Genomic DNA, 21,937 nt, shown 5'->3' with positions numbered 1-21,937 from the left:
TCGCCTCTCCACTCCAAGTCGTATACTAACGTCTAATCAATTAGGCAGTATGTCAAGTGTTTTGACTTTAACTTGCAATTAGTTTTGTCACTTCGTAGTCACCCCGATAATTCACAAGGAGAGTTCTTCAAGTGAGCCGTTCTTTTTGGTTCGCGGATAAGCCAAAGGCCATACAATCCCTATAGGGAAAGCAAGCGAGAAAGCCGAAAGCTTTTAGGTCAAATAGTTTGGAAACCCCCTGGGCCACTATTCCTATAGTTTATCGTCAAGCGCCAATCGAAAAGTAAAAATTTCTCGACAGAAATAATCATGTATCGGGATCACAGATGCGTACGAAAAGTTACGCCCCTTTCCATACATTATTTAAATTTCAGCTTTACCATAAGTTTGATACTGACATACCTATTTGCTAACATCTGCGTAACTTACTTTCTATACATCTCGCTCGTACTACCTAATATACCAGTGTAAGTTACGCACACGCTAGCGAATATGTCCGTGTCAGGTCAGTGCCTAGCCCCCTATTCTACGTAATCATTATTGATTGATGATTACTTTGCCTCACATGTGAATAAAATGCAACTTTACTATCAGTTTTTGAAGTGCAAAGTAAGCCTTTACGAGCTGGTGTGGTGAAAAATGTATTATCCTTTGGCAGAATGGGGTAGTATCCTCTACGTAAAATAAATTATTTCACATCCTGCACGAAATAAAGCACCAGATAATTATTAGAAAAACATAGATAGCAGATATTTTTAAACACAATTTCTATTTAATAAATCGGATGAAAGTATAAAAAGTAGGTGACTTGACTGTGACGTCACTACACACGTTTTCATATAAATTCCATATTAGCAAATCGTTTTGATTTTTCTAAAAAAGAAGCTGATTTGACTAGTAGGAAAGTAGCCAATTGCCTGTGTTGTTGTTTATGCTCATTGTACCAGAGATTCGACGTAGAGCAATCTGAGACGCTCCCAAGTATTGTTCTTTTGTTCAAGAGATCAATCGAATGAATCATTAGTCATGACATCCTTCCTAATTGATTAGACGTTAATATACGTCTTGGAGGTTAAGGAGAGGCGAGTGGAACGAATGGTGAATGAATGGCAGACACACACAGAACAAGTAAAAAAAAATAAGGAGGAAAACTAAATCTAACGACCCTGACATGACATGTCTTCTATTAGGTATACAGAACTAGCGACCCGCCTCGGCTTCACACGGGTTAACAAGTCACAAACCTTTCTCTTGAATCACACGTTCTATTAAAAAAAAACCGCATCAAAATCCATTGCGTAGTTTTAAAGATTTAAGCTATGTAGGACAGACAGACAGCGGGAAGAGACTTTGTTTTATATTATGTAGTGAAAGTCCGAGAGAGATGCTACCATATGACACGACTCGTAGTGCCATTTGCGAGCACAATAAGCATTAGCAAATACCAAAATATAAACGATTTTAAAATCTGATTACGGCTCTAACCTATTCTAATTTTGATTATAGGATTGGAGTTCGATTCATATCTAATCCAGATCGAATTCATATCTTATATTAATTAAAATTAGAATACGCCTGTAGGTATAACTTCATTCATTCATTCATTCGTACAAAAACTCAGCCTCACTGTGCAGAGGGGGAACGCGGCAAGTGTCCTGGGTACAATGCCCCAGGCAAGTTTAGGGTTAGATTTTTGAAGTCATCATTTTGTTATTCAAAGTTACCGTGTAAATATTTTGTAGAATTCATACACTGTTTATATCAATGACTGAGAGAAATATGGGAAAACGCTCAGTTTACGAGAACCATTATTTTATTAAATTAGCGTGTTATTGTCATTATTGGTAGTCAAGTGTCAATTGTTATTATCGTAATGTGACCTAATGACTTGTTTACGAACAACTCACGCATGACATTTATTTAGCCACAGAAAATATAACATTATTTACTTAAGAAGTACTTATATTATTGTTTTCTCACTTGGTCTATTAAGGGGCCCACTGATTACCACAAAGAGTAAGTGAATGATTACCAGGTCACCGGACGATATCAGCCTGTCAGTTAAACGCAGAAGGTGACAGTTTATATATTATACTACTCTTTGTGACAGTTCCGATCAACTGACAGGCTGATATCGTCCGTCGAACTGGTAATCTGTGGGCCCCTTTAGGGCCCACAGTATATTTTTAATTAATAGTACGGTACGGTCGGTACGTCGACACACCAAGAATCGTAGATAAATAAATCCCTTTTACTTTATTCAAAGTCAAAATATACTTTATTCATGTAGCCCTAGCAACAAACACGTAAGTAACTAGTTATTACATATATTATTTTACTGTGTCATTCTGACATAGTTTCCATACATACCTATAGCTCTTTAACTTCTTGGTAAGAACATAGTTTAAAAACAGTTTAAGCGCAGTTTAAAACATTTGGTAAAACGGCGAGTTTGGTTTCACTTTTTAACTGAAATCTAGATTTTATTATTCATACCCTAGCACTGAATATCCGTATAGTAGGCGAGTACGGAAGTAATTTCACTTGCTTATTTACTATGCAAGTACTTAATAGAATGAGATAGATAATGACGCTATAAAGTAACAACTTAATGCTATTGTCATTAGATGCTACGTGGGCGGACATATAAAACTAAAGGTCAAATCCATTATCTCTTTTATTATGTGTTTATGGTAGATATATTTATATTAACCCATAAAATACGTGGGGTTAATAATAATTATATTAAAGTTACTATTATGTTTACGTATAAATGAAAACGGATTGTTTAAAAATTGTCTAAACACGCAATATCGGTTGGATTCTTCACAAAAACGGTATTTAACTGTCGCAAGAACCTTAGCCGCCAGGCCCGCCACCATACAATCGAATATTACCGTTCTTCTTAGCTCTTATATGTGATGTTATCTATGAAAAGGGACCTTATTGTCGGTGGCGCTTACGCCATAATAACGATGCTCCGATATAAATACAATGCCGCACGACGCTGTGCGGCGTAAGCGCCATCGACAATAGACAAGGTCCCTTTTCATAGATAATGCCCCACTTTTGCACCTTACTCCTTTGTAAAGGCGAAAAATGTAAACATATCTTTGACGTCGACTTTACCTACCTATGAAAAACGTTGCATTTTACTTTACACTATTGGCAACTGAATCGCCGATCTCGTCATACTATGTGAATGTGACGCTATAGTTAGCCAGACCATAGGTACAGTCACCTGCAATAATATGTTACACAACGAAGGCCGCAAAAGTATCACGATCTTATTTGTAGAGCCATAAGAGTAATAGTGTGTCACATATTTTTGCGGCCTTCGAAGAGTAACATATTATTGCAAGTGACTGTATTACCTTGTTTACAACGAATAAATACGTCATCGTGAATTAACAGCAATCGGCAAATACTGCAATTACAACTATTAACCTTTTCCACGCCGTGTCAAACACAAAAGCTGTCACTCAGACGCCACATCATTGAAGTGTCAAAACTGAAGTTGAACTTTATGTATATGCACGTAGGTCGATGTTGCTCTGTGATCTGTGACCGATTAATCGGTCTTTGGCGTTGAACCTACGGTGCGGATATGTCGGTCATTGGCGTCCAAAAGGTTAACCGCCTATAGCATCGGTTCAAAACAGATCCCCAGTAGCTAATTGTCTTGTTAAAACCATAGACCGGAAGTTATAAAAAGACCGCCTTATGGATACGATCCATAGATAAGGAGTCACTAAGGGGGGATAGAGATTTGGGAGGGCCCTTAAAAATTGTGGCTAAATGTAAGAAAACCGACTAAGTATACACATTTTCTAAAATAGTGTTTTTTTTTTCTTATTAACATGTTATGATTCGGGTTTTCCTAGTTTTTATATTGAAGAATAATTATCATTCGCTGATTGTTAATTATATGTTAATTAAATAACAGAATAACAAAAACCCAGGAAACCGCTGAACTTTTTTGTGTTGATCTGACCCCAACCCTAAAGTGTCATTCAATGGAACTTGCTAACTATGTAAACAAACAGCCATATTGAAACTGTCAAAAAATATGAATTTACTAGTAACTTTTGTTTACATAGTTATGTAGGGTCTTGTCTTGGTCTTGAATCAAACTCACTTCCAGTAGATATTTTCGTATATTATTAGTGAAAATAATAAGGAAATCAACAGGTATATGTTTTACAGCCAGAAATGTCAATTCTCCCTCTCAGTTATCTGTCAGGCTCTTATTTTAAAAAATAATATAATATTGCCATATCAAAATGACGTTACCCAATTTGACAGAGTTGTCATATCAAAATCTAATAATACCCTTAACATACATACAGAGATATAGTACAGAATTAGTATTAACGTGTTATATGCCTTGTTTTATCCCTTTCTTATCCCTTTGTTGTTTTATCCCTTTCTTAAAAATACATGATTCAAAATTAAAACAAACGTTTAATAGCTAATTGAGGTTTGTACCCAGCTTGTACCGCATTTATCAGTAACGCCATTACAGAACGCCTAAGTACATTATGAAATTTAAAAATAAAAATTAGCAATGCCGTTTTGGAGATAAAGGGGAATATTTAATTCGTATACCTATACAACAAACAATTGCGAAAATTCGTGAAAGCACGCAAACACAACAGTGCAAGAAATACAGTAGGCAAGTAAGAATTGCGTAAGTACCTAATAATTAACTTACTGCACGCAGTTTGGCTCCAATAGTTTGATAGTAACGGTTGTTGAGTTTACGTAAATGGGCAGTATTTGAACTAAATCTTCATTTACAAGGGAGTTGCTAATATCCTGGAATCGCGAGTCTCGACCGAGGAAGTGATTTTTATTTATTTCTGATTAATCGAACTACTTTTTGGCTGGTAAAAAGACTAAAACTTATTCCAAATCCTAAATATTGAATTAACTAGGCATTAGGGATCTAAACGCCTATGAACAAGTTATAGTGGAATAGGGATGATGACACATGTTGAATTTTATAATCTTTAATAGAAAAAAACCGACTTCTCTAACTACTAGCCTGGACCCACTTAACGGCGCTTATACTTTATTTGGTTATATGTATACATTTTATGGTAATCATAGTGGTTTGTTTAGTTTAGGTATCATAGTGGTTTTCCGGATCAAGGTCCGGGTCCGTGTCCGGATCCGGGTCCGAGTCCGAGTACGGGTCCGAGTCCGAGTACGGGTCCGAGTCCGGCCGAGGCGGGCCCAGTCCAAGTCAAAATCGAAATTCAGAATCACAAAACGTGTACTATGCGTCATTGAAGAGTTCTGTTCTGATCATCATCAGCAGTTCCGCTTCATCAAATGCCACAGTTTGTAATGTAAATGCTTGATTTTCTGATGAAAATATATAAAATTATATACGTATGCCTTTAAGATTTGAGGAGTTCCCTCAATTCCTCATGGATCCCATGTTCAGGACTTGAGATTGACATAAATGTGCCTAAAAACCTAACTTGCTTAACAAACATAACGAAAAGGACAAATCGCCAAATGCGAGCTATGCGTCGTTGAAGAGTTCCGTTATGATCATCATCAGCAGTTCCACTGCATCAAATGCGACAGTTTTTAATGAAAATGCTTAATTTTTTGATGAAAATACAAAAATCTCTATATGCATGCCTTTAAGATTTGAGGAGTTCCCTCGATTCCTCGTGGATTCCATCATCAGAACTCGAGCTTGACAAAAATGTGGCTTAAAAACTTAACTTGCTTAACAAACATAACGAAGAGGACAAATCGTCAAACGTGTACTATGCGTCGTTGAAGAGTTCCGTTCTGATCATCATCAGCAGTTCCACTTCATCAAATGCCACTTTTTTAAATGTATATGCTTGATTTGTTGATAAAAACATAAAAATCACTATATGTATGCCTTTAAGATTTGAGGAGTTCCCTCGATTCCTCATGGATCCCATCATCAGAACTGGGTTTTGACAAAAACGGGACCAATCTGTATGCATATACATACAATCAAAAAAAAAATTTTCAAAATCGGTCCAGTAATGACGGAGATATGGAGTAACAAACATAAAAAAAAATAAAAAAAAAATTAAAAAAAACATACAACCGAATTGATAACCTCCTCCTTTTAGATTTGGAAGTCGGTTAATAACAAAATCTAGTAAAATAGATAGCAAATGAGCAATTTATCACAATATTGTGGATATTAAAAAAATATATGGAAATAATACAAAAATATAGCACCTGAAAATATCAAAATTAAAGTTTTTTTTTTTAACTTTCAAAAACGTTTCAACTCACATTTTATCCAAAAAAAGATTGTATAGCAAGCGACTATATACATAAACGCAATATTTCACCCACAAAAATGAAATTTTCTTGTTTAGTTCCTTCTTCAAGATGCGATCTCATCAGTGAGCTTGACGTCACATAGCGATTTGTTAGGGGCGTTTCGCGAGTGAAGTAGGTACGACTGTCGGACTTTGACTATCGTTTCTGACTTTTGTATTGATTTAATGCAATGGGACCCATATAGACATCTGATCCTTAAAACAAACCTAATCGATTGATACCATAAATGAAAATTTGTCATCTAGTCTATTATGAATTAATGCTAGTTAAGGCGAAGCCTTGAGGTAGGATTAACGATGAAAATGTCAAAGACCAAGCTCATGACTAACAGCCCGAAAAGAAAAGTGGTAGTGGATGGAGAGGAAATGTCATATGTCCAGGAATACATATACCTAGGTCAAATAGTCTCTTTCCAGGCACGACAGGACAAGGAGGTCGCAAGACGAACCGGAAGTGCCTGGAAGAGCTACTGGTCTATGAAAGAGCAAATGAAGGGAGATTTCCTCATATCCCTAAAACGAAAGCTCATGGACATGTGTATTCTTCCCATCCTAACCTACGGAGCACAGACTTGGTCCTTGACAAAAGTTCAAAAATCCACTCTCAGGGTTTGTCAACGCGCCATGGAGCGTAGTATTCTCGGCGTGAAGTTAACCGATCGCATCAGAAACACAATACTACGCTTCAAAACCCAAATAGCTGACGTGGCTGAAACAGCCGCCAAGCTGAAGTGGGACTGGGCAGGACACGTTTGCCGTATGCCAGATGACTTGTGGGCTAAATCAACCACCAATTGGGCCCCACAAAATCGAACTCGAGGTCGCGGCAAACCTCGACGGCGTTGGCGGGATGACCTCGACGCCTTTGACAGGAACTGGTGGGAGACGGGTCAAGACCGGGATACGTGGAAAGGGAGGAGGGAGGCCTTTGCCCAGCAGTGGGACACTCTAGGCTCATATAAATAAATAAATAAAGGCGAAGTTATGCACTAAAGGCTAATTTAATTTAATTTTAATTCTGTTTTTGTTTTTAATTATGAATTTTATATGTAGGTACTAACATCTAGTTTCTAAGTTTCGATGTAAGTAGACTAACAGAACACTATGGATGTAAAAGTCTGAAATAAACAATTTTTTTTTAGGGTACGTATTGCCAACCATTATTTTCAAAGAACTGCAACATTAATAAAAAATATGTGATCCGGCCAATAAACCTAGTGATTCATTACATTAGTTAGTATTCTTTGCCAATACTACTAATGTGACTGCCAACTACATTTGTTTACGTTGTAAACTGTAATCACGCAAAATTAATTATTTTACTTTTAAGAATTTCTACCATAGTTTACAAATAGTACGTATCCGCAATTCGGACCGTATCTTACAAAGATTTTTTTACAAAAAAAGGTTGTCGATTGAAGTGTCAGTTAATGTTTGTTATTTCTATATTATTTTACTGGAATTTATTATTACGTTTTGTTTTTGTGTTCCATTGCGGTAATTAAACTTAATTGTTTGTATATTAAGAAAACATGAGTGCAGGTATTAGTGATGAAGAAGGATTACATTTTTCAAGTTGTCTAATAGGTATGTTCTCACTGCGCTGAGGTCAAAAATGTTGTGTACTACACGAGATCAAAGTTATTTACATCTCGTGCGCTTTTGAGTCCCTTACTACGCTCAAGATTCTAAATTATTATTATAGAATCTTTCGCTTGCACGGGACTCAAAATAAGCACTCGAAGAAATATCAAACTTTGATCACTTGTTGTACAAATAACTATAGACACATAATACAAAAATGTTTTTTTTTTGTGATCAACTATGGATCTCTATACCTCTAAGACACAATTGATGATGATAGTGATTAGTTAGACATCAGTGACCTATCTATTCTGTTGACAGTTGGCTGTGTTAAAATGACTATAAATTATAATCTATTTATAACAAACACTTCCTTCTACATATATAACAGAGACAATCGTCAGGTTTAAAAATAACTGTAGTACGGAAAATCATTGAACTGATTACAGTTTACAACGTAAACAAATGTAGTTGGCAGTCACATTAGTAGTATTGGAAAAGAATACTAACTAATGTAATGAATCACTAGGTTTATTGGCCGGATCACATATTTTTTATTAATGTTGCAGTTCTTTGAAAATAATGGTTGGCAATACGTACCCTAAAAACAAATTGTTTATTTCAGACTTTTACATCCATAGTGTTAGTCTACTTACATCGAAACTTAGAAACTAGATGTTAGTACCTACATATAAAATTCATAATTAAAAACAAAAACAGAATTAAAATTAAATTAAATTAGCCTTTAGTGCATAACTTCGCCTTTATTTATTTATTTATATGAGCCTAGAGTGTCCCACTGCTGGGCAAAGGCCTCCCTCCTCCCTTTCCACGTATCCCGGTCTTGACCCGTCTCCCACCAGTTCCTGTCAAAGGCGTCGAGGTCATCCCGCCAACGCCGTCGAGGTTTGCCGCGACCTCGAGTTCGATTTTGTGGGGCCCAATTGGTGGTTGATTTAGCCCACAAGTCATCTGGCATACGGCAAACGTGTCCTGCCCAGTCCCACTTCAGCTTGGCGGCTGTTTCAGCCACGTCAGCTATTTGGGTTTTGAAGCGTAGTATTGTGTTTCTGATGCGATCGGTTAACTTCACGCCGAGAATACTACGCTCCATGGCGCGTTGACAAACCCTGAGAGTGGATTTTTGAACTTTTGTCAAGGACCAAGTCTGTGCTCCGTAGGTTAGGATGGGAAGAATACACATGTCCATGAGCTTTCGTTTTAGGGATATGGGGAAATCTCCCTTCATTTGCTCTTTCATAGACCAGTAGCTCTTCCAGGCACTTCCGGTTCGTCTTGCGACCTCCTTGTCCTGTCGTGCCTGGAAAGAGACTATTTGACATAGGTATATGTATTCCTGGACATATGACATTTCCTCTCCATCCACTACCACTTTTCTTTTCGGGCTGTTAGTCATGAGCTTGGTCTTTGACATGTTCATCGTTAATCCTACCTCAAGGCTTCGCCTTAACTAGCATTAATTCATAATAGGCTAGATGACAAATTTTCATTTATGGTATCAATCGATCAGGTTTGTTTTAAGGATCGATGTCTATATGGGACCCATTGCATTAAATCAATACAAAAGTCAGAAATGATAGTCAAAGTCCGACAGTCGTACCTACTTCACTCGCGAAACGTCCCTAACAAATCGCTATGTGACGTCAAGCTCACTGATGAGATCGCACCTTGAAGTAGGGACTAAACAAGAAAATTTCATTTTTGTGGGTGAAATATTGCGTTTATGTATATAGTCGCTTGCTATACAATCTTTATATCGTTTTTGAAAGTTAAAAAAAAACTTTAAGTAATTTTGAAACTTTCAGGTGCTGTATTTTTGTATTATTTCCATATATTTTTTTAAATATCCACAATATTGTGAAAAATTGCTCATTTGCTATCTATATTACTAGATTTTGTTATAAAATTCAACATGTGTCATCATCCCTATTCCACTATAACTTGTTCATAGGCGTTTAGGTACCTAATGCCTAATTAATTCAATATTTAGGATTTGGAATAAGTTTTAGTCTTTTTACCAGCCAAAAAGTAGTTCGATTAATCAGATATAAATAAAAATCACTTCCTCGGTCGAGACTTGAACTCGCGATTCCAGGATAGCAACTCCCTTGTAGATGAAGATTCAGTTTAAATACTGCCCTTAACGCAAACTCAACAACCGTTACTATCAAACTATTAGAGCCAAACTGCGTGCAGTAAGTTAATTATTACTTACGCAATTCTTACTTGCCTACTGTATTTCTTGCACTGTTGTGTTTGCGCGCTTTCACGAGTTTTCGCAATTGTTTGTTGTGTAGGCATACGAATTAAATATTCCCCTTTATCTCCAAAACGGCATTGCAAATTTTTATTTTTAAATTTCATAATGTACTTAGGCGTTCTGTAATGGCGTTACTGATAAATGCGGTACAAGCTTGGTACAAACCTCAATTAGCTATTAAACGTTTGTTTTAATTTTGAATCATGTATTTTTAAGAAAGGGATAAAACATTTGTAAAGTTTTGCCATTAAGGGGGCTAAAGATTATTGACTTGCAACCTCGTGACTTGGCTGACACACTACAGTGCCTCGATGAATCTTTGTCACAACATTGTCGCGACATGCCACTGAATGATATCATGCCATTGTGATTGTTTTGGGTTCTGTGGCTTCAGACTCATTGTTTCCTTGTACTAAATGACAGCATATATAATGTTCAACTGAGCGTGATTGACCTAAATTATTGACATTTTATATTGATAGTTCATAGGGTTGCAAATAGAAAAAAAACCAAATGATTTTATTTTCGAATTTATGAAAAAAAAACATGAAAAAAAACCTGGCACCATGGTTTTTTTTTTTTCAAAATTAGGTTTTTTTTTCAGATGAACATAAATATGCCACAATAACAGTTTTTCGTGATTTATTTATATAAGTAACTTAAAACTAAGTACATTAAAGTAAGTATGTCAGTACAGTATCCGGAATCCCTGAATTCCCCGATGCGGCGACGAGAGGCGTTGGTGTTGCCAACAGTAAATTGCGATAACTACTACTACAGATTTCGTTTATGTTGTTATTAATCAAAGTTGTTAAATTAAATTGGTTTAATGGTTAACATAAAGTCTAAAACAAGTAAAACAACCGTATAAAAGTATTAACTGCCTTGCAAATTTTGAGTTTTCATACTTTTGAAAAAAAAACGTACTCCAGAAAAAAAACGGTTTTTTTTTTCACGGTTTTTTTTCATGTTTTTTGTCAAGTCAGAAAAAAAACCGTTTTTTACAAAACCCTAATAGTTCATGCATGCAACTTGCTCATTGGCCTCATTGCACTTAAATTTCATAATGCCATTGTCTTTATCTATTTATTTAGTATTTAGAAATTTAAATTAGGCAACAAGGCCCATATTACAAATACCTTACAGACTAACATACATATGTATTTTATAGACTTAAAACTTATAAACACTAGTTATTTACTCGACAAAACGGCGTGGCTCCGTTGCATCGGCTGCTCTTGTCTTGTGTCGGATTCGGCAGTTTGCCCCGGAACCTCCGAAACACGATACTTTTTTATTTGTATACAATGTGTAAATCCAATACGGGCGAAAAATTAAACCAGATATAGAATTTATCCGTGTAGGTAATCATTAATTAAGAAGTTTTTTTGACCCAGTAAATAATTTTTGAAAATTTACCGAGCAGCAATGTAGGTTAGGAACTGCAATCTCAAAACAGCTTAACCCACAAAAAATGTAAGTAACTTATCTAATTTGATTTTATCCTTCTTTCAATAAAGTGAGGGTATAATCCATTCATTTCAGTAGCAATTACGAGAAAATATTTTTCTTATCATTTTCACTTCCAATTTACTATGCAAAGAAAAGTTTCATAATTTATGTGACAGCGAGGCGGGGTCATTGGCCCCACGTCCCGGTTTTAAGTTAGGGTCCCGGCCTAGACTATTATTAAGTACTTATCCTAAATCTAGGTACAATGTACTATGTGGTTCTATTGGCCCGATGGCAAGTGTCGATCTAATTACTGTAGAGATGCCCCGAATAGTGGTTTTGGCCGAATACCGAATATTCGGCCCCTCTCGGCCGAAGCGCCGAATATTCGGCATGACATGCAAACATTTTGAGTCACAATTATTATGAAAACTTATAAGACATTTTTTATTGAACAGAATTAATTAATGTAGTCAGAGTCAAACAAATCAGACCCATGATAAAAATAAGATGTGTTTTTAATAAAAAAAAGGGTCTTCGTATTTGACAACTTTCCAAGAACACATATTAAATATACCTAGTTTTTAAAATTAAAACCAAAATATTACTTTGCTAATATTTTGGTTTTAATCAATATGTATTTCCGCAAAGTAACGCCTGATTCTATTCAATACCTAGTTTTTGGTAATTTTTATTGTGCAATTTTTCTTTTTAGGTAGGTGCAACAGATATTCGGTATTCGGCCGAATAGTAGGCAATAGTATATAATAGTATAGTAGGAATAGTGGCCGAATAGGCCGAATACCGAATAGTTGCCGAATATTCGTGGCATCTCTACGTATAATTAGCCCTTTAGGGTTGTTTGTAAAAGGGAGAACGTTTACGAACGCCTGGTTTCTGCACGTGACATGTTTGGGACTAATTGTGGGATGATTGTGGGTAAGAAATTAATGGTTTGCTGTAATTGTCCGAACGTTAGCGTTGGCGAAGGTTAAAATTAGTTACCTAGCAACGAATAGGTAGGTATATTTAAGTAGGAAGTGTAGGAACCTAATGAAATAATGATGTTATGTTATGTACTACCTAATAAACGTATGTTACAATATATTTCGCCACTCATTTTATAATATTGTCTTCGGTTACCGCGATAGTTACTCATGAAATAAAACTATTTAAACGGATTATATCGCGTAGGTATATTGAATTTCTACTACATCCCGAAGTTTCGGACCCTTACAGTCTTATTTCACTTATTTAATATTATATTTGGCCGTCACTATATATTTAAGCTGTGAACAAAATTGACTGAATTTTTACGTACAATATATCCAGTACTAAGTTCCTCGTGGAACAAAAAGTGTGGAACTCTCGGGAACCCGATATTGGCGATAAAAGCTACTCGTTCCCACTTCAGCCAATGGCATGACATAATGCACTTAAGTTCCTTGGCAAACAGAGGTTCTCAAAATGTAGCGAAACCTTTTTAAGCCGATGTGAGTATTCGAGATATGTTTGTAAGCACATGTCTGCCTATTATGCTGATATATGAATATGTAGGTCATACTAAATATTTAAACCATGGTTCGAACGATCACCAGATCCCGCCATTGCCATAAATTTACTGACGGTTTTATTTGACTCAATCGGGAATGGCACCCTCCCACTAAGTATGCGTTGTGCACAAAAAAAAAAAAATCTCCGAAAAAACCCAAGTCTCTACAACGCTCGGGTCTCTAGCTGGTTAAAAGGACTCGAGATACGACTTAGTTATAAGAATCTGAAAAACTTAGTGTCGAGTCTTAAAACAGCCGGGCTAGCTCATGATTGGCGCGACTGTATCTCGCGGCGAGATAGACAACACTGAGTCCCTCTTTGATTAACCCCTCGTATGTCTAAGACAGCAGCCTTTGCCCAGCAGTGGGACACAATAGGCTCGCAATAATAATATAATAATGTCTAAGACACGGATCCGTGCGTGGGAATTTTCATCTATTGTTGTAAATGTCAAGGTCACTTTTTCAATGATCAAATTTGACAGGCAGCATACGAGGGGTTAACGTAGTTAGAAATAGACGTGTAGTCTATCTCGCCGCGAGATACTGTCGCGCCAATCATGTGCTAGGCCTACTCAGGACTCACTAGCCTGCTAAGCACACAGAAAGATTGAGAACAGCTGATGCCAATACTTAGCACTATCGCATCCACTTCCACAATTCTCACGTACGCCTCATTGCTATGATCACCATAATAAACTCTACTACCCACTAATAAGGTCGCAGTTCGCTCGACTATATACGACCTCGACTAGTCGTAAACATATTTATAAGGAATTCCGGTTTACTAGGACCAAAGTCGAGCTTCCCTATAGTAAATAGTATGGGAAACTCCCTTATTGCGTGACCTTTTGAACATGTTTATAATAACGGGTAGTGTGTCGTACAACAACCCCTTTGCAAAGATTTAATTATGTTATACATATCGGCACTACTTTGAAAATAAAACTCGTATCTTGTTCTGACAAACAAAAGAAAAATGTTGTAACTATAAGGTATGTATGTATGGGATGCATACAGACTTAGGACGGTGGGACGCTGTAAGTTAAAGTTAAAGGTTTTAAATATTAGGTTTAGGAAATTTAACATAAATATCTGGGAGACCGAGCTTAGCTCGGAAAACTTTTAAAAACTCATAAATGCGCGTTTTCCGAGAGATAAGACCTAGCTAGATTTCGCCACCGAAAACCTCCATATTCATCGAAATCGTTAGAGCTGGCCGTTTTCGAGATCCCCGAAATATATAAATATCCCATCAAAAACATTACATGTAAAAAGGTGCAAGTCTCGCAACGCTTTTACTACAAAAAAGTTTTGAGATGTAATGTGAAACCAAGTCGGTTATTTTAATCAGTGCCAGGGGGTGTTAAAACCGTATCAATAAGATATCTTTAATTTGTAATACGTAAAATGACTTGGCCATCGCACGGCTGCATAATGACAAAAGGATCATCGTCACCTATTAAAAATAATTCTAATTGAACATAACGCTAGCGCTAACTGCAGTTTGAGCATTACACATATTTACGAGTACGGTACGAGTAAAGCATTACACTGCCGTGCCCCCAGATACAAGAATTGCTCGTCTAAAGATTTAAGAGCAAAAAGATTTTAACCCTATTTTCCCCAAAAATTAAATATACCTATTCGGATTAATTTTACCTGTTAATTTAGGTAGTTTTAGTTATCAACCTTTGCTCAGTACCCACTACATAAGCAAATGCTTAAACAACCGGTATAACTGCTCTCTTTATAAGTAATATATTAAATTTTAATTGAACATTAACATAACATTTACATATTTTACGCATCGCGCGTCACGTCACAGACTAGTCGGATAACATAATAAATTACATCATATTATTATTATTTATTATTTAAGCCATTTATTTACCATCACGTAAGTTATTTCATAAGTATATATTATACTATTGAACTATTTCATCATCGTTTTCTTGTATACGAACCCCTGTCTGGGTATAGGCCTCCTCCTATACCTATACCCATTAATTTATATAAGTTAGTTACCTATATAAATTAAATCATATATATATAATAACTAGCGACCCGCACGACTTCGCACGGGTTAACAAATAATACATAAACCTTCCTCTTGAATTATTCTATCTATTTAAAAAAAACGCATCAAAATCCGTTGCGTAGTTTTAAAGATCTAAGCATACATACAGACAGACAGACAGACAGCGGGAAGCGACTTTGGTTTATACTATGTAGTGATAGTGAAGTGATAAAAGTCAACTTATTTTGCCTTAAGTGTATTTTTATATCATTATACGAACTCTAATATGTTCTAACAACGATAACGCACATGTCAACATCATTGTTGTAAGCTAGTTCCAACAAATACTCGCAAAAACATAACCCTTTCTGTGAAAGTAGAGTAAAAGGGCAGCTTACGCCCAAGCGAGCAAGTTTTACGCTCGAAGTACGTCGAGGCATTTCAATTAAGACAAAGAATTTGCTCCGTCCAGAGTCAATATTAACTTGAGGGTAGTCAAGGTATATACAACCCCTTATATAGACTACGCCATAGACTAATAACACTAGACCCCCTGTTTGAGCGTTATATGTATTATTATAAGATTTATGAGTAATTTGCCATTCGTTGTTGAGATAGTTTATTTTGATACCTCAAACAGCTCGACCTAGGTTTATGTCAAAGATATATTATCTATGTTTTTCTCTCTACCAAAAATGGCTGCCCATGCAAATTGCAATTCTTTATACAAAACCAGTAAAATTAGTTATAATGTCTATTCATAGCAAAAAGTATGTGAAAAGTAAATACAATGTGCATTTTATAGAAATCAACGTTTTATTCAACAAGTTATCCACCATTGAACCAGTTTTTATCCTAATCCAAAATTGTGCCGGCCGCAGGGTCGGACATTTGGTCCAAACGAAACCGGATGTTTATGAAACAATTGAAATCAGTGAAAATTCATCACCAATATCAAGATGGAAGTCGACTCATACATAAAATTACAGAAAAATACAGAAGAGAAGATTGATAAAGCCGCTTCTAACCTCAAAAAATCACCCAAGTCGCGGATTACAATTACATACTTAGAAACAAGGTTAGAACTGTTAGAAGGCTATTGGAAATGCTTCGAGAACAATCATCAGGCTATTGTGTTAGAATCCGAGGATCCTAACAATACCTACTTCACGGCTGAAACTTATGATAGAGTCGAAGAAAAATACATCGAATATAAATGTCAGTTAAAAGAGGCTTTGGACAAAATCAACCCTCAAGCAAGCTTGCCAACAGCATCCACAGCTCACTCACACAATATGCAAAATGAATCTAATGTATCCAACGTATCCAGTGCAGTGAAGCTACCAAGAATTGTTATCCCAGTGTTTTCTGGCAAGTATGCAGAGTGGCCTACCTTTCATGACTTATTCGAATCTGTGATCCACAACAATCAAACTTTAGCACCTGTGCAGAAGCTCCATTATTTGAAAGGTCACCTGACAGGTGAGGCAGAGCAATTGATCCGACACACACCTATAACTGATGCTAATTATGAACAATGTTGGGCTTTATTAAAGAAAAGGTACAGCAACACACGCTATATCTCATCATGCATACTCAACCGATTAATAAGCCAAAAGACCTTATCCACTGCATCTTCTTATGGAGTCAAGCAGTTATTAGACACAACAAATGAATGTTTAAGTGCTCTCACCAACATGAATGTTGACGTTTCAACCTGGGATCTCATCATTATCCACCTGATCATACAGAAGCTTGATCAGGAATCCCGGAAAGAATGGGAACACAAGATCAGTGATAACTCAGATTCACTACCAACTTTTAGTGAATTTTCAACGTTCCTGGAATCCAGATTCAGAGCATTAGAGTTCCTAGAGCCAAGTAACAAGAGAGAAACAAGACCCAAAGAAACAGAGCGTCCTAAAGTGTTCAGTGTTACTACAACGGCGTCATCTGTATCCTGTCCATGCTGTGCAGAGGCTCACTTGTTGTATCAATGTAAGCGGTTTAGCCAGGACTCGGTACAACAACGGCGGGACTTTGTCAAAAACAAGGCGTTGTGCTTCAACTGCTTTGGAGCAAAGCACTCTGCAGTACAGTGCAAGCGCGACACATCATGTAAGCGTTGTGGCCGTCGTCACCATTCCCTGCTGCATCTGGACAGCGAGCAACCACCTTCAGTGCAACCAAGTCGAGTCAGTGAAGGGGAAAAGATCCACACCAAACAGCGTGAAGCTATCCATGAGAAGCCAGAGCAGAAGGAACCTGTACCTAGTAACATTGTAGCGCATGCTACTGAAGGTTCGTGTGAATCCAATACTTCCAATAGTGAGGTAATGTTAACTACGGCATTAGTTAAGGTAGAAAATAAGGGCAATTGTCATACACTTAGGGCATTTCTTGATCAGGGTTCACAAATATCATTTGTGACTGAGCATACTGTTCAGTTACTTCAGTTACACAAGATACCTGTAAATGGTAGTGTTGATCCATCAGGACTGGGCGGGGAGAAAGTTCCATTGCCAACAGCAATTAAGCACAAGGTTCAATTCGTAATACAATCCACTTGTGGCTCTTTTAGTTGTGTTGTTCAGGCATATGTGGTAAGTCAGGTTACTAATCCCATTCCTTCACAGAAAGTTGAGATTCATGATTGGCCACAATTGAAGAAATTAAAGATGGCAGATCCAGGATATGAGACTCCAGGCCATGTGGACATGTTGCTGGGTGCTGAGGTGTATGGACAGACCCTGACAGATGGTATTGTACGGGATCCGAAGTCTACCCTGATAGCACAAAATACCGCTTTGGGCTGGATCCTGTCAGGAAGAACACAAGTGAGTAACCATTCTAATAGCTTTATAACTGCACATATTCTGGATAGCTCCATTAATGATACACTCCGTCAATTCTGGGAAATTGAAACTGATCAGCCTCGCACCTTGTTGTCTAAGGAAGACCAAGCGTGTGAGGAGTATTATGCATCCACTACAACTAGGGACAGTACAGGTCGCTATGTTGTTAGTCTTCCATTTCGTGATGATGACCCGTTATGTCAGTATGGGGATTCACGGAAAGTGGCTTTAAGGAGATTTCTCACCTTGGAGAAAAAGATGAATTGCGATCCACTCCTAAAGCAGGAATATACCAAAGTGATTAATGAATATTTATCACTCGATCACATGGAACTTATCCAAGATCAGCAAGAAGCTGCGAAACCAGGTTGTGTGTACATGCCTTACCATGCTGTTATTCGCAACGACAGATCCACAACCAAGTTTCGGATGGTTTTTGACTGCTCTTCTAAAGGTGTCAACGGCAGGTCTCTGAATGATGATCTCTTGGTTGGTCCACGACTACAACCAGAACTGCGTCATATCATTATGAGATGGCGTATTCATCCAATCTGCTTTATAGCGGATATTATAAAAATGTACAGGCAGGTTAAAGTCGTGGACAAACATACTGATTTCCAACGCCTGCTGTGGCGTGAAAGTTCTGATGATGTTGTAAAAGATTACAGGATGTTACGTGTAACTTTCGGGGTCTCGTCAGCTCCTTATCTTGCAGTCAAAAGTTTACAGCAAGTGGCTAAAGATGATGGTAAAGATTATCCATTGGCTGCAGAAAGGGTGCTGACAGATTTCTATATGGATGATCTCATGAGTGGGTGTGAGTCTGATGATGAAGCCATCCAAATCTATTCACAAATGGTCAGTTTGCTAAGTAAAGCTGGGTTTGAATTACAAAAATGGGCAACTAATAGCCAAAAATTAATGGAAACAATTTATCCACGCCCAGTTACTAGCTCTGACAAAGACATAAAAATGGATGACATGATCAAAATCCTTGGCTTGTCATGGAATCATCAGACTGACTCATTTCACTATAAGGTTAACTTACCTCCACAGCCAAACCCCGTCACTAAGCGAAACATCTTGTCTGACATTTCACGTCTTTTTGATCCACTGGGATGGATTTCCCCAGTTATTATCCGAGCTAAGATATACATGCAGAAACTGTGGGTTTCAGGTCACTCGTGGGACCAGGAAGTAACTTCCAACTTGCTGACGGAGTGGAACGAGTTCCGGGAGCAGCTGCCAGTTCTCAACAGCTTCGTCTTGCCAAGATGGGTCGGTGTCCGGCAGGACGCGAGTGATATCCAGCTACATGGCTATTGCGACGCATCCAACGACGCTTATGCAGCAGTCGTATACATTCGTGTAGTGGATCATGAAGGTAATGTCACTGTCCATTTAGTCGCAGCCAGGACGAAGGTTTCTCCAATCCGCCAATTATCCATACCCCGACTTGAACTGTCCGGGGCAGTTCTTTTATCCAAACTGCTGGGAGAAGTATCCGCTATTCTATCCATCCCAGTCAGTCATTGCAGGGCTTGGACAGACTCGACTATAGTCCTAGCTTGGCTTCAAGGGGAGCCGAACCGCTGGACAACGTTTGTTGCCAACCGCGTCACTGATATTCTATCCATACTAAACCATGATCAGTGGGCGCATGTAGAATCCACCAGCAACCCGGCAGACTGTGCAAGTCGAGGAATGTCACCAGCCGATTTTATCCAATTCGAGTTGTGGGTCCAGGGTCCAGCATGGCTACAAGACCCCAACTACCAGCATCCAACATCCGAAACTGTATCCACTGAGCTTGAAGCCAAGCCCATGAAAGTAAATGTATGTACTGTTTTATCCTCTGATCAGCCATCCGAAGAGTTGAGTGTTTGGACGAGATACTCATCTTTATCCAAGACGGTAAGAGTAGTAGCATACTGTCTCAGATTTTGTAGAAAACTGAAAGGAGAATCGTTTCCATCCTATCTGACCGCAAGGGAGCTCGATAATGCCTTAAAGGTAGGTATCAAAGCAAGTCAATCCTCAGCTTTCTCTCGGGAGTTAACTAACTTGAATAATTCTAATCCAATCTCCCGGAGAAGCATTATAGTATCATTGTGTCCCTTCTTGGACGAGGATGGCATTATGAGAACTCGAGGTAGGATTGAGCATAGCGATCATTCTTATAATGTTAAACACCCTATAATAATGCCTCATGACCATCACTTATCGAAGTTGATTGTGAGTGACGCTCACACAAGGACTCTCCATGGAGGGCCCCAACTCACCCTAAATTATGTAAGATCCAAGTTTCTAATTATCAGTGCCAAAAGCTTGATTAGGCATATTCTAAGTAAATGCGTGAGATGCATTAAGTACAAAGCCACCAAAAATCAACCTTTCATGGCTGATTTACCTAGTACAAGGGTGACTGTTGCTCGTGCGTTCCACCGCACCGGGTGCGACTATGCAGGCCCTATAAATATTAGAATATCCAAAGGTAGAGGATGTAAAAGCTATAAAGGTTACGTAGCACTGTTTGTATGTATGGTAACACGTTGTATCCACCTAGAGGCAGTAAGTTCACTTACCACTGAAGGGTTTCTAGCAGCTTACAGACGGTTCGTCGCACGTCGGGGACCCTGTAAGGAGATTTGGAGCGACAACGGCTCCAACTTTGTCGGTGCATCCAAGGAGCTGCGAGTCCTCTTCCAGCAGGGCGAGTCTTCTGTCATGAAAGAGGTCGCCGAGGCCTTAGCGAATGAAGGTACCGAATGGCATTTTATTCCACCCCGTGCTCCTAATTTCGGCGGACTCTGGGAGGCGGGTGTCGCTTCTACTAAATACCATTTGAAACGAGTCCTAGATGGCACCACTCTCACGTTCGAGGAATTATCAACGGTTTTGGTCCAGGTTGAGGCTTGCCTAAACAGTAGGCCCATGTACCAGCTGCCGTCAAGTGAAGTGGACACGAGTCCACTCACCCCAGGTCACTTTCTAGTTGGCGAAGCTCTGGTAACTGCTCCAGATCGCAACTATGAAGATTCTCAGATCAGCCCGTTACATAGATGGCAGCTCACCCAGAAGCTCATGCAGCAGTTCTGGCGAAAATGGTCTCAGGAGTACCTAACAACGCTCTATCAGAGGTACAAGTGGACTAAGGTCACCCCGGAGCCACAGGTAGGTGATGTAGTGTTAGTTAAGGAGGATGATCTCCCCCCCTCGAAGTGGTTATACGGGTTAGTGCAAGAAAAGCACCCTGGTCCAGATAATGTCACTAGAGTCGTTACCTTAAAATGTAAACATTCCACACTTGTGAGACCTGTTTCCAAGTTAATAGTGTTGCCGGTTGCTAACTAGTATTATTTGTAATCTAGTTATTGTTTTATTTTCTGTATTCTTATCTTGTTACCAGTCAGAGCAAGACTAAGAGTATGTTATTAATGTGTTAATGTTAGTTGTAGGTACCCAAATGGTACAGCGAATGTATATGGTTTATACTGTTTGTTCGATAGCAAAGGTGGACTGTATTTAGCGAAAAAGGGGCGAAAGAGAGAGTGAAATTTAGGGCCGATGGAGCAAGAAAGTTGGGATAAATCGGGGATAAATAATATGGAAATTGAAACTAAAGTGTGTATAGGTGTAAGCGAAGTTACCTTTGATCCGGAGACAGTGGGAACCAAATCGTTGGTCACCGTTGGAGACCGCTGGTGGTGATTCTGGCTTTCTGTCGCAAGCTAGAGGAAGCGTAAAATCGTTACCTGCAGTCGGCCAACTTAGACCTCAGATTTTCCCCGCCACGGATGAGTTCGGCGTCCTCCGGTACACAACACTGATCTTAATAATGTACT

At 38.2% G+C, this 21,937-nt stretch overlaps 1 protein-coding gene across 1 annotated transcript in view; it reads left to right on the top strand.

Moving 5' to 3' along the window:
• Positions 1 to 21,937, top strand: part of LOC134657462 (protein phosphatase PP2A 55 kDa regulatory subunit) — a 75,517-nt gene that overhangs the window by 6,748 nt on the left and 46,832 nt on the right. The gene's annotated exons all lie outside the window — the stretch shown is intronic.

Source organism: Cydia amplana, chromosome 20 (genome assembly GCF_948474715.1).
Source record: "Cydia amplana chromosome 20, ilCydAmpl1.1, whole genome shotgun sequence".
In the NCBI taxonomy this organism is placed as follows: Eukaryota; Metazoa; Arthropoda; class Insecta; order Lepidoptera; family Tortricidae; genus Cydia; species Cydia amplana.
The sequence above is the reverse complement of the archived record's forward strand: the minus strand, read 5'-3'. Positions and strand labels throughout refer to the sequence as shown.